Raw genomic sequence first — 12,305 nt, 5'->3', positions numbered from 1 at the left:
TTTCCAACAGCGGAAAGAGTACGGTGCAACAATATCGGGCTAATAAGCGTGACATTTCAGCGTGTTAGTTTAATTTCAGCTTAAACGCTACCTCAACGATCGTTTATCCGACGTAATTACTCATTTATATTTCGTCGTCGTGTCTGTTAATTGGGACATGTCAATTTGGGGGAGGATGCTAATGAAAATCCCGAAAAGTGTGCTAATAATTCTGGCGAAACGAAATTCGAAAACATCGACGCGTCTCAGTATCGTTTCAGCGCTACGGAATCGAAATTCGCGCGTGTACATCGGAATCGGTTAATTAACGGCTCGGTCGGATTAAACTGTTATCAAAAAACATTTACGCAACTGAGAACGGACCGACTAACTAATTGCGTCGATAGCGGGGGCATTAATTCCGTCGGTTCGCAAAACCGTCGACCGTACGGTGAAAAGTGTGCGCGATGGTCGCATCGGTAATTATTAAGTATACCGTTGCTGTTGTTTGACCATGTGACGGAAATCCGCTGAAGAGCTTAAAATTTATAGGTCCATTTTCATTTGCGTTAGGTTCTGACGCGCGAAACGTTCGTTCGAAAGTTGCTTGGCAAAGACGACAGCTGGGGTTTATAGTCGATCATAATCTCTATTCGTTTTAGAAAAATTGGGACATCTTTGAAATTTTACGCGGGAAAAATTATTTAACCTATCGATTTGATATTTTGCACTATTATTTACGTATATGTATAGCTTGGCGAGGTACAGAATTTTTTTCACGTAAAAATATTCAACAGTCTAGGACATATAATTTTTTGTGCAGACCACGTCTCAAATCTTGTTAAACTTGTTAAATAGAAGATGTTATAATTTTGTAATTGTTAATGTCCCTAAAAATAAAGCTAAACAATATGCTTATCTGTGCACCAAAAAAATAGACTATAAACTGTCGTCCTTTTTCTCTTCTGGTTCTACGATTTTTTGATAGTTTTAATTATTACGAGGGAAAAAATTTGATTCGTTTTAAACTAATAGTGGAAAAGTTCAGCAACAACGTAGTCAGTTTTTCATAACGGGAACCAATTACTACCGACTCCTGCTATCGACAGTCGAAAGTTTGTTATAAAAAGTGAAGGGAAAAACCGATGGTATGGTATAAAGGGAAGGTTTCATTTTCCTGCTCGATCACATGTTTCACGATTAACAAAATTCAATGAATTAAAGTACGAAGTTTTATCTCGTCGATCCTGCTCGTTATATACGTATATCCATTACTAATTATCGCTTTTTAAAAGATAAAACGTTTCCAAATCAAAATGACAGATCAAGCACTTGAATTATCAAATTCAGGAACTCAAATATTTATGTAAATGGTATCACAAATATCGTCACTCAAAGAATTTTTACCGTCATATAGTAAATTTTTATATTTAATTATAACTTTTTCGATCCAAGTATGATAATCTGTGATTTTTGATTATATTTTTATTACGATAGTTACCGTTGTTTCGAATATAATGAAAATGTAACTTACAGAAAGAGTCCACAGAGTTCAGCCACTTATTATTCCATCTGAAACAAAAACGAAATGTTTGATAACGTCTAGATGCATATTATTTATAAATGATATAAATGAAAGTCTAGTTTTTTTGCTACAGCAGAGTCAATAAAGTATTACTCAGACGACCAACTGTTTACATTATACAAGTACAAAGGACGCGCTAGTTTCTGCATATCGATTATTCCATACTATAGGAAGAGGATATCGAACCATAACCTTTGCTTAATATCGAGGCTTTAACGCGAGACAAAGGTAAGCGCAACACCCATTTAGTCGATAGCTTTTACTACTTGTTTGCTTATACAAGAGCTTTTCGCGAATCTACACGATCCTCGAGAACCGAATACTCAATTTTACGAGATGCGTGTGACAGTTGACTGTCTCCCCGAGCCATTTAGATACGTGCTCGTTACGAAAAGATCGAGGGACTCGGAAAATTAAAAAACTTTCAACCTCGGTTACAGCGAATTTTATTTCCCCAGACGATCGTTTCGATTTTCATCTTATATTAATTTCACTTTAGACGAATTCTTTCGAAAATACTTGGAATTGCAGACGGAACGGATAGACAACTTCGTAATCTAGAACAATCGTATTCTTTCTCGCTCGAAGCACAGCGGATAAGAAACTTGCTTGAACGCAAACGAGAAGTTAGCAAGTTTACTTCCCAAGACACGAATAATTTTCGTTCCAGTTTCTGGACCGTGGAAATTCAAATTCGAAAGCCTTTTAAAGCGAAAATTTATGTCTACGATATCAAAAGCGTCCATGACGAGGGAGACTAACTAATTCGTAACATCGTTATTACACCGGGCTAGAACGAACTAAGGAGATAAAAACAATGGACGACCAAGCGAAGATTAAACGCAAGATCTTCCGTTTAAACGATCGGCTACTAATAGCAGAGGCGATCGAACGCCCTGTATAAAATATTTGAATTTCAAATCGTACGATAATTTATTTATTTTTTTTATATCGACCTAAATAAAAATGTTAGTTGACCCCAATTTCAAGTTGCACGTGTATTAAAAATATCAAGTCTAGAAATAAAATTTATTATTGTTATCCAAGCATTTTTGTACCCCAACGGTGGGTGTTTTATTTTTTCCGGACAGCAACACGCGCAAACAATGGAAACTTTAACCGCGTCCCGAAGTAATCTCATGAATGCAAAGTTAGGAAGTCCCACGGTTAACTTCCGGGCAATCTAATTGAAATAGATGTCGCGTTTGTCGGATCGTTCCGTCGTTCGAGTTTCTTTTCCCAAACAAATGACCAAGTCGAAAATTTGCGAAATTCCGTCAGCCCTGAGGCACAATCGACGTTCCAGCGTCGCGGCGAGGCGAAATCCCGCGTGCTCGAAGTCACTTCGCAGCTTGAAGGATCCTTTTTCCGGACGGTTGTCGAGTTTATTTGCACACACTGATCCTTTTCAACCGACGAAATCTCTGACGGTTCCAGCGAGTCCCGAACATTGGTTTCGCTCTTCGCCGGAATCCGTCACAGGTCCTCGAAACAGACACCCCCCCGGAATCTCGAAACTCTTCCCCGACGTTCGTGTAACACGAATCGATAACGCGAATTCGATATTGTCCGTTTTTTAAACTGGCACTGTTATAGAATGCAGGAATGGTTTTGTAATTGCAATCTTCAAACCTGACTCGATCTTGGATTTAATGGCAATATAGTATAGTATTTTAATCTTCTCGACTTGGAAAATGTAGAAAATTTATATATTTTTGCAGTGTATTTTCATATCTAAAATCGAGACATCGTTAAAACACTATTTTTGTATTTTGCATAAGCCATTCTCAAGTCATAAACCCTCAAATTTGCCACGCCGCCATTAGCATCGCACCATGCTAAACGCGGTTGAAAATTTGAACATTAACCGAGCTTAAGGTCCTTAGAAATTCCGTGACACGCGCGTACACGCCTAATTGACTCTTTTTAGACCCGCTATGATGTACAAAGTCCAACCGAGTGACCTCCCTCCCTGCTGTGTAATAATGCTAATGTCGGCGGCGTGTCAATTTTGAGGGCTCATATCCTGACAACGGCTTATGCAAAAGACAAAAGCAGGTTGTGTTTTGCAAATACCTGGCTGCCAGCTATCAGAATATGCAGTAAAAAACATAATCTCCAATTTAAATTTTCATGTTGAAATTAGCACGATGTGTTATGCTATCCGAATGTTTAAAAAGAAGAAAAAACACTAGGATGGAAATCAAAATTGTGTAACTATTTTCTGATAGCGAATAAAATTTACCTTCTTTAGCAGTTTTTTAGATGGTACAGGAACATGGGAATTTTGGCAGTTCATGATAAAATATTCTATGTTTTAAATAGTTCTAAACTTTCAGGAACGAATAAAATTATAAAAATAATGTTCGAATGACTTGTGGCAGCTCAGAAAATTTGTTGACAGTGTTCACATTACGACAGATTAAATACCATTATAAAAAACAAGTCTAATATAAAAATTAATCTCGTCACAAATATTTTCAAATATTTCCCAAAGTGTCCAGGTCAATGTTACAGAAAAAGAATTTCAAATCAATATTAATAAAAGGAAATTAAACTTGGACATTCATATCGTCGAATTATCAGATACTTTGGTGAGCAACCATGTCCCAGGCATTTTTTCGCGCGTTAAAATCAGACGTTCCTCGCGCAAGATGTTCCGCGGGGAAACATATTGACGATAAAGCGGGGTAAAAAATCGTCGCGCTGAAGTTCTGCCAAGGAATAAGACGAAAACGTCGGGCGAGATAAATCTTGGGGCTTACGGGTTGGCAGCCAGGAAGACTCGGGCAAAAAAGGAAGAAAAGTTCCAAATAGAAAATGAAAAGTGCAAGCATCGTCTGTTTTCAATCCCAAAAGATTTCGCCGGTTTGAATAAATAAATCGCGGCAACGTCGAAACTTTTAAGGCATTTTACAACGTTCGAGCATTCCCGGGAGCGGTTCCCGAAGAAATGCGCGGAATGCCACTTATCCAGTGAAGTACCTGCAAAGTCTCGTTCACTTTCCGAACTATCGCGGATAGACGACCGTGATAGAATGTTATCCACCTTTTCGCGATCGTTTCAACCCTCGAACTACGGCCGTTTCGTAAATCGGGAACGAACCGCTTTAAAATTTCACCTCCGGAGCCCTTCGTGAAGCCTCGTGCGCCCGCTATTTTGATTATATTTCCTCCCGATTAAGCTTTAAACGCTCGTTGCAATTCGTACGCTTCGTCACGGAGTTCCGAACTTTTCCATCGTCTACTGTAACTGAATACTAATTAGATTTTAAGAATTACGTACGCCGCGGCCCGCATAAACGTCCGAAACGCGGACTAAATATAAAAACCGTTCATTTATTTTTATCAAATTTGTTTATCATACTGTATTACTCCTATTTACAAAAGTAGTTTCTGTTTCTCAGGAATTGTTTCACTGTATTTACCTCTATTCATTCTATTAATTCTATGAACTCCGTTGGACTTGACAGAATCGATCTCAAAAGGCAATACACGTTTCCAAGTTACGACTAATAAAGATAGAAACTATGTAAGTTATAATATAATAAAGTTTCGCGAGTTATAGCTAATAATGAGACCGAAGGTTCGTAAGTTATAGTCGTGCATAATTTTGCTAATTAGGCTTGGTTCGTTCGACGTAATGTAACAGAGATACGCGTTGTGATTTTATAATCCATAAAATATGGCGTATACTTTTTAAATACCGGGACGAAGGGAAGAGAAGAAAGATGAGCGAAGAGGGTAATAGGTGAAATGGAACGATATTCTAAATCCGTGCAATAACGCGGCTACATCGGAATAGAGATCGTGAAACGTTCGATCTTGATAACACTTTACCGTTCAACGTTTTCGCCTGATTTGGTTTTACGGTTTATGCACCTGCATTATCTCAACGGTGTTCTTCACAATTTCCTCCTGTTTATGGTCAGCCATTATACATATACTTCACGCCAAAAACGATTCTTATCGATATCAAACGAAATAATGGCCCGTCGTTAAAAACGGGAAAGGAAGAGAAAATCGACGAAGACATTTTATTTAAATTCTCAAACGTCGCTGGCTATTTTTCAACGATTCTCGAATAAACGTAAATGCTTAATAAAACGATTCTAATTTCTTTTCTTTTGTTTTCTCATTGACTGCAAATGAATTGAAATATTCTAACATGTGTTTTTTTTTAAGTTTATTATTATGTAACAAACTATCTTTATTACGTTATGAAAGTTAGCTATTTTATTTTCGAGCACTTGTTGGAATTTGCAAAATCTCTAAACTAGTTCGAAACTAGGTGGGATATCGTTCACGTAATATTCTCAATTATTTCTAATTATAATAATACGTAAACGTTTGTCAGTGTAATGCGCAAAGAGCAATTATCAGCATGCACAATTAGCATTTCGAAGCGAAGAATCGATAGAGTATGACAGTTGAGCCACATTGATTACAACTCAGGGTCATGAATATCAACCACTGACGCGACTGAACTGCAGTAGCACGATTCACAAATAACCTGATTTATGCACCGAGATATATGAATATTAATCAGGGTGATTCCCATAACTATTGAACTAAATAAACAACAATCGATGAACGTAAGCGATTAATATTTAGTCACGGTAGAAACGTATAAGTATCGATATCTAATGCAGTCCTAAATCAGAAAAAAAAATTATAATATAACTATTTAAGTCGTTTTTAAAATTACAATACTATTTAACGATTAGTGGTATGTGATGAATTAAAAGTAACTTCCAGTAATTACTGAATAAAATTTGATTTAAAAATTTTAATGTATATGCGAGATAGGGTTGGTTTTAGTTGAAGTCTTGCACGTTTCGATGGGAAATTAATCGAAATAATATGTTCGAATCACCTTAAACGAAATAATGGCCGTTGTTTATGCAATAAATTCCACGTCGAGTCTTATGAAAAATAATTTTCGATGTACGACGTGCATGCTGGAGTTCCACGCATCGCAACGTTTCTCACGCGTTCCGGGAGCCGAGAAACCATTTGAAAAACGACTGAACCTTGTATTAATAGCGGCTACTTTAAAGTTATACTCGGTACGTGCTCGAAACTAACTTCGAAACCTACCAGCAGCAGTATACGTGCCTGTGGAACCGTCGATGTCGATGGATTTGTTACAAGGGAATTCGGTTTATGGCCATGCGAGCTTTGTCGAAACTCCCCTGGAAGTCAGGCCGTCCGCAAAGTAGTTCAAACAAATTGCAACAAAAAGAACAACCATCGTAACAAAAAAAAACTCCAACCCGATCGATATTCCGTCGACATTACGCAATCCATCGGAACCGTATCGACACACAATTTCATTTAAAACGTACGATTGGTTTCTTTTAATCAATTCGTTTATTTGCTACCATCGCGTAAAATATGATGAGAAGAAATGGCAAATATTTGTACGTATATACTAATATTTACGTAAGAGATACCACTGTAAATGACAGACGTCGAAACAAATATATTTGCAATTAAATAGACAATTTATATTATCGAAGGAACTAAATCGAATATTTAGTCGCGTTAAGGGACATTCTATTATACATTGTTATTTCTTTATATCCAATTTCAAATTATATTTCCCAATTTTTTTTATGGTTGTATATGTATTTTTATGCATTCTACCTCTGTATTATAATTAATATACGTTTTAACGATCCAATTAGGGAAAAGGAATTGCGAATAATTATAGAAACATGACTACTTGGAATTTATATTCTAATATCATATTTACGTTTTTATTTCATTAAATAATATTATCATTTTTATGACGAATTATATCAAATACATGATATCTTTTGTGAACAATTAGAATTTAGCTTTCTTACGTTCATAAATTTTTTCAAATTAACGCATCAAACTCTAAAAAATCAAAAAGAAGGTAAACTTAAAAATTACTTTTCAAATTTTATAATATGTACAATCTCTAATTTCTATATCGAATAACCGGGCAAAGGTAGCAACGGGCACTAAAATACTTTGTCAGTGTCCTGCTGTAACACCGTAGAAAACCTATCTCGACTGAGAAAAAGCATTTCAAGAGATAACGTCAGGTCGGTGAACCGACACATTTCCGTGATACGCATTTCGGTTCAGTTGATAATTAATCAATAGTGTTACGGAGGTTAAATCTCAACGAGCAGGTAATACTCTCAGTTTTAATCGAATTTTATTGCCAAAACTAAATTCAGATCGAACGATCCAACGGCACGGAACAATGCGGATGCACGGATTAAATCGTTGAGAGCAGAAATCTAGATATTCGGTATCGGTGTATCGTTCTACGGGAAAAACGCGAACGCGTCACAAGATTTTCGTATCAGCGTTTAGGTTAACGGACAGACGACGGAAACGCGAATCCAATCCCTCTTTTTCCTTGGCGAAAAGGAAGAAACTGGACTGATTGCGTGCTGTATCTTCGAACTCGTTATTTTCAAAAATATGTATCAATCGAAACATTTATTTTTATTTCATTTTATTAAGGTTTATTTTAGATCACGTTATATAAATTAATTTCCTTTAAGAAGGATTCATTTTACTGAAAATCTAAGAAATAATATCTAAAAAATTCGTTTTTCCTATTTAAAAATATATTCCCAAACTTGTGTTATTGAATTCTAAAACATGTCCAGGTCACAGAATATTTATTTTGATACCTTCGGACAAATTTTTCGACCTGGTTCTGAACATTTAGAGAAACGTAAGGACTCTATTTATTGGAAACTTCGACAGTACTGGGATATACTATTTATTGTTTTCTCGTCCCTTTATTGGTTTTCGTTTTATCATAGAAACGACGTGATTTATGTAAAGTTAAAGAAAGTGTGACTGACTGGGTGTACCTTCAGTGGGATTTCTCGCGTATACCTACGCGCGGAAACCCTCGATATCAAAAGGGTTCAGGAGATGAGTAACGTGTCCGCATTGCACGGTTGCATGATGCATGCAGCTAGCCTCTAAAAGGGAGACTTTATTCCCCTACCTCCATCTACGACTCACCAAGATCGCTTTGGACATAGATGTCAGAATATTTCGGAATACTTTGAACTTTGAAGCGATTCGAACGCTCGAATCAGAATTCTCTCAGCCACCAGAACGTGTATTTTGGCCTTTGTGACCGTCCAGGAACCACCTACACAGGCCTTTGTGAGGACCTTCAAACGGACTTTGTACTTAGTACTCGACCATTGGGCTTGCTTGGCATTCGCAGCGGTCCTAAGTTCTAGTTGAACGCATTCTTTTTTAGCTTTAAATTCAGACCATCGTTCACCGTCGTTGTAATTACGCCGGAAGATCGATAACAAACCAAAGAAAACCAAAATTGTTAACCTCGTTTTCTCAGAATATTGTTTATCGTTTCAATCGGGCTCGTTGTACTTTAAATTTTAATTATGTATATTAGAATTGTGGTACGATCACGATAGTTGAAAATAAACTATCTTGAGTATCGCGTTTTGTCGAAGAACACAATGGAAAACAGTTTTTAATTTACCGAAGGAATTCGTGGTTCTGCCAAATTATTAGAATCCAAAGAGACAATCTGTATCGCGAATTTGATTCTAGATTCGATTCTAGAGGCCAAAATAACACGAAAATCAAGAATACCAATTTGCAGATCGAGGCTTCGTTAAAAAGTTATTAACGTGTAAAGTTTCACCCGTATTGAATTTTTTTCTCGAAAATGCGCAGGATTTCGAAGGTATGTCTATTCACCAAAAATGATTGTAATTGACCCCCGCAACTGAAAATAATTTTTTTAGAACGATTCGAAAATTTTTTTTTTCGTCGAAAAATTTCTCACCTTCCAAGCCTCCATCAACAAATTGGCACTCTTGATTTTCGTCTTATTTTGGCCTCTAGAATCCCCTATTAAAATTTTTCCCAGGGGTGGCTAAACACCCTGTATATAATATATAATTGTTCATTTAAATCTCTAATATTTTTACGTGCAGGTGATTTATATTATAGTTGAAGGAGAAGCGTATCTAAAATGGTGTGAACGTTATTGTCCCAGATATTTTTCAACCGTATTCAACGTGATTTCGTAGGAATATTCTTAGGAATAGCGAACAGAAATTAGGACAGGCTAGTGCACAGGAAGAAAACGGCAAAGTGATGAAGGAAAGGAAAAAGGGGATACCGAATAAGCGCAAAGCTGTGCATCAATCGAACGTGTAACGAGCGTGACCCATTTTTCAGAAAGGCTTTGAAGACGACCTACGTTACACTTCGTGTCTTTCCTGTTCCTCGGGTGTGGTTACTTTTTGGAGAATATTATGTACAGCGTTTCTATCAATCAAAGCTTCTTCGAAACGTGACTACGTATTAGCAACGCTTTTCCGTGAACGTACATCGAAACTGGCGAACCTCGCAAAGTTAAACTTCGTTCATGTTTCGACCATCCACTTTTTTTCTAATCTTCTAATCTTTTGCGTTTAAAACTTTCAAAATAATGCATAATAATAACGAGTGACCTTTGACGGGGAACAATTCGACTGTAGCGCGAAGAAAATTGTCGAATAAAGCATCGTCATTGAACGTGCATTAATACCGTTACACTGATTCTTTTGTTCTCCGTGAAAGAGACGATTCATTGATCACGTTTCGCAGACAACGGGTAAACCTTGCTCGCGTCGGCACCATTCCGGTTTCAAAATTATTAATTATACGCGCTTTCACGGCGTAATAAATATTAATTAAAACACCGTGCCCTCTCCCCCACCCCCAATGATATATAGCCCCGGGGTTTTATTTCTGTGCCTGAGGAATAAGTAAACGTTTAATCAAAATTTGAATTTCATGCATAAAACTTCTGTTGGATTTGCAATGCATGGACATGCACCGATGCATCCTAATATTGTGAAATTTTCGAATTTTCTCTAGACCGCGCGTACCAGAAATATTTATGTTTATATTAAAATTCCCTTCGAGCGAAATTGTTTAGTGTCCCATGGTACAAAGGGTTGCGGATAAATACGCGTTTGGCGAAATAGTACCACGAAAAATCAAATATACCGTATCATATACAATTAAGAGAACAAGAAAAACTGTATTGGTGGAAACGAGAATTATACTGATCGATATTAGAAACGTCCTTTTAACCAGTAAAAATAAAACGATAGGAAATTCCAAGTATTGTATACGAATAATAATTATTTTTGTAAAGTTACTTACTTTGGTGGTATAACATGGAACCTTGCTAAAGAAACTACTTCTCAACTGGGTCGTTTGTCAAGTGTGGATCGCTGATGCACGCAATTTTGAATTGTATATTTAGGTTTGAGGGCTTCTTGAACACCAGAAAACTGCAGAAACTCACTGTATCCGGCTCGAATATAAAATTCTGCGTCGCGTCCGTTCGCAAATTGCGTACCGATCACGACCGAGCTCGGTTAGCAACAGAGCCTCTGCAAGGACTTCAAGGTGTCTCGAATGTTTGGAAACACTCGGCTGCTCGGTGATCGGAACGGGACTCGCGGTTCGGTCGTAATCAGTTGTTTTTGCACAAGCAATCGCCTTAAATAGTATTTACAGAAGCTAGCTGCCTGAAAATTCCTCTTTTACGATGGGCCATTCTGACGCCTTTGTTAATCAAGAACACTCTAAAAATGATTTTATTTATAACTTTACGATGCTTCGATATTGAATGATTTACAGCTAGCACGTTGCATCGGAAATAATATTCTTTGACCAAGTATAGAATTTTTACTGAAATTACATGGTGTGCTTTTTAAAACAGATTAAAAGTTTAAGCGATAAGCTAACTTAAATGATCCTGGTCTAGAAAATGGCACACGCAAGATGGTGCCGTACTCTTGCTAAATTCATTGTTCTCTTATTTAGTTGTAATTGCCCAAATTTTGGCAGATGGCATCTTTGCCCAATAATTGTCAGATTAATGAGATTGGCATATATCGGTTGGAGGGTTCGGCCGGTATTCGTGGCGGGAAAGCCAAAGGAACATTGACACACGGAAAGTTCCGAAAATTTAAGGAACGCTGAAGGAGCAGCCACGGCGCAGCCTGTTCGTTTTCAGAACACGTCGCGAATCGCGGTGATCATTTCACGGGGACGTGCTTCCGGCCGCTGGAATTCCACGGCAGCGGGACGAACAATTCCGCACACGGAACCGTCCTTGCCTCTTCGACTGCAGTTCCAGCGTGTCGAACTCGCGGGCTGCCCTTTTCCCAGCTTCCGGCCGTGACTTTCTTCCAGCCCGTTGCTGTCTCAGCACGCCCACGATTCTACGAACGGCCATGGCTCGTTTACGTTTAAGAACTTAATTAAATTGACGATGAAGCGACGGCCACACAGCGGGAGGAACAACGCGCGCATCAACGGGACGGACGGAAACGGAATGGCAAATTTCCCGCGTACATTCGACCGTTTCTACGAATGGCTGAAGTAATTTATTTTCCAGTTGCTTCGATCAGTTTTAAAACTTTTCATCATAGTAAGAGAAAAACACAAAATTGAAAATGATATGAGCGAAAGTGACTATATTTTTACAATGGTGATTATTATACTCTCGCGCGAACGAAACTGTTTTCTACACATAACGAAACACTCGTTTGACTTTTTCCCAGAACAAACAATGAAACAAATTTTAATCGGCTTTCTCTTTTTTTCTAAGAGATATACTGTACGTGGGACAACAACGAGTTCGGAGTTCTAACGTGCCAACTTCCGGAAAGTTAATTACAAAACTGCAATAATA

At 37.6% G+C, this 12,305-nt stretch overlaps 1 protein-coding gene across 2 annotated transcripts in view; it reads right to left on the bottom strand.

The window, feature by feature from the left end:
- LOC143344712 (TWiK family of potassium channels protein 7) overlaps positions 1-12,305 on the bottom strand; it is a 264,886-nt gene that overhangs the window by 136,288 nt on the left and 116,293 nt on the right. For both annotated transcript variants that reach the window (XM_076771023.1, XM_076771024.1), the window contains one exon: positions 1,514-1,551. The gene's annotated coding sequence lies outside the window, so the exon portion shown is untranslated. The remainder of the gene's footprint in view (positions 1-1,513; positions 1,552-12,305) is intronic.

The sequence above is a fragment of the Colletes latitarsis genome, chromosome 8, assembly GCF_051014445.1.
Source record: "Colletes latitarsis isolate SP2378_abdomen chromosome 8, iyColLati1, whole genome shotgun sequence".
Taxonomy (NCBI): Eukaryota; Metazoa; Arthropoda; class Insecta; order Hymenoptera; family Colletidae; genus Colletes; species Colletes latitarsis.
Note: the sequence above shows the minus strand (reverse complement) of the source record. Positions and strands in the feature narration are given on the sequence as shown.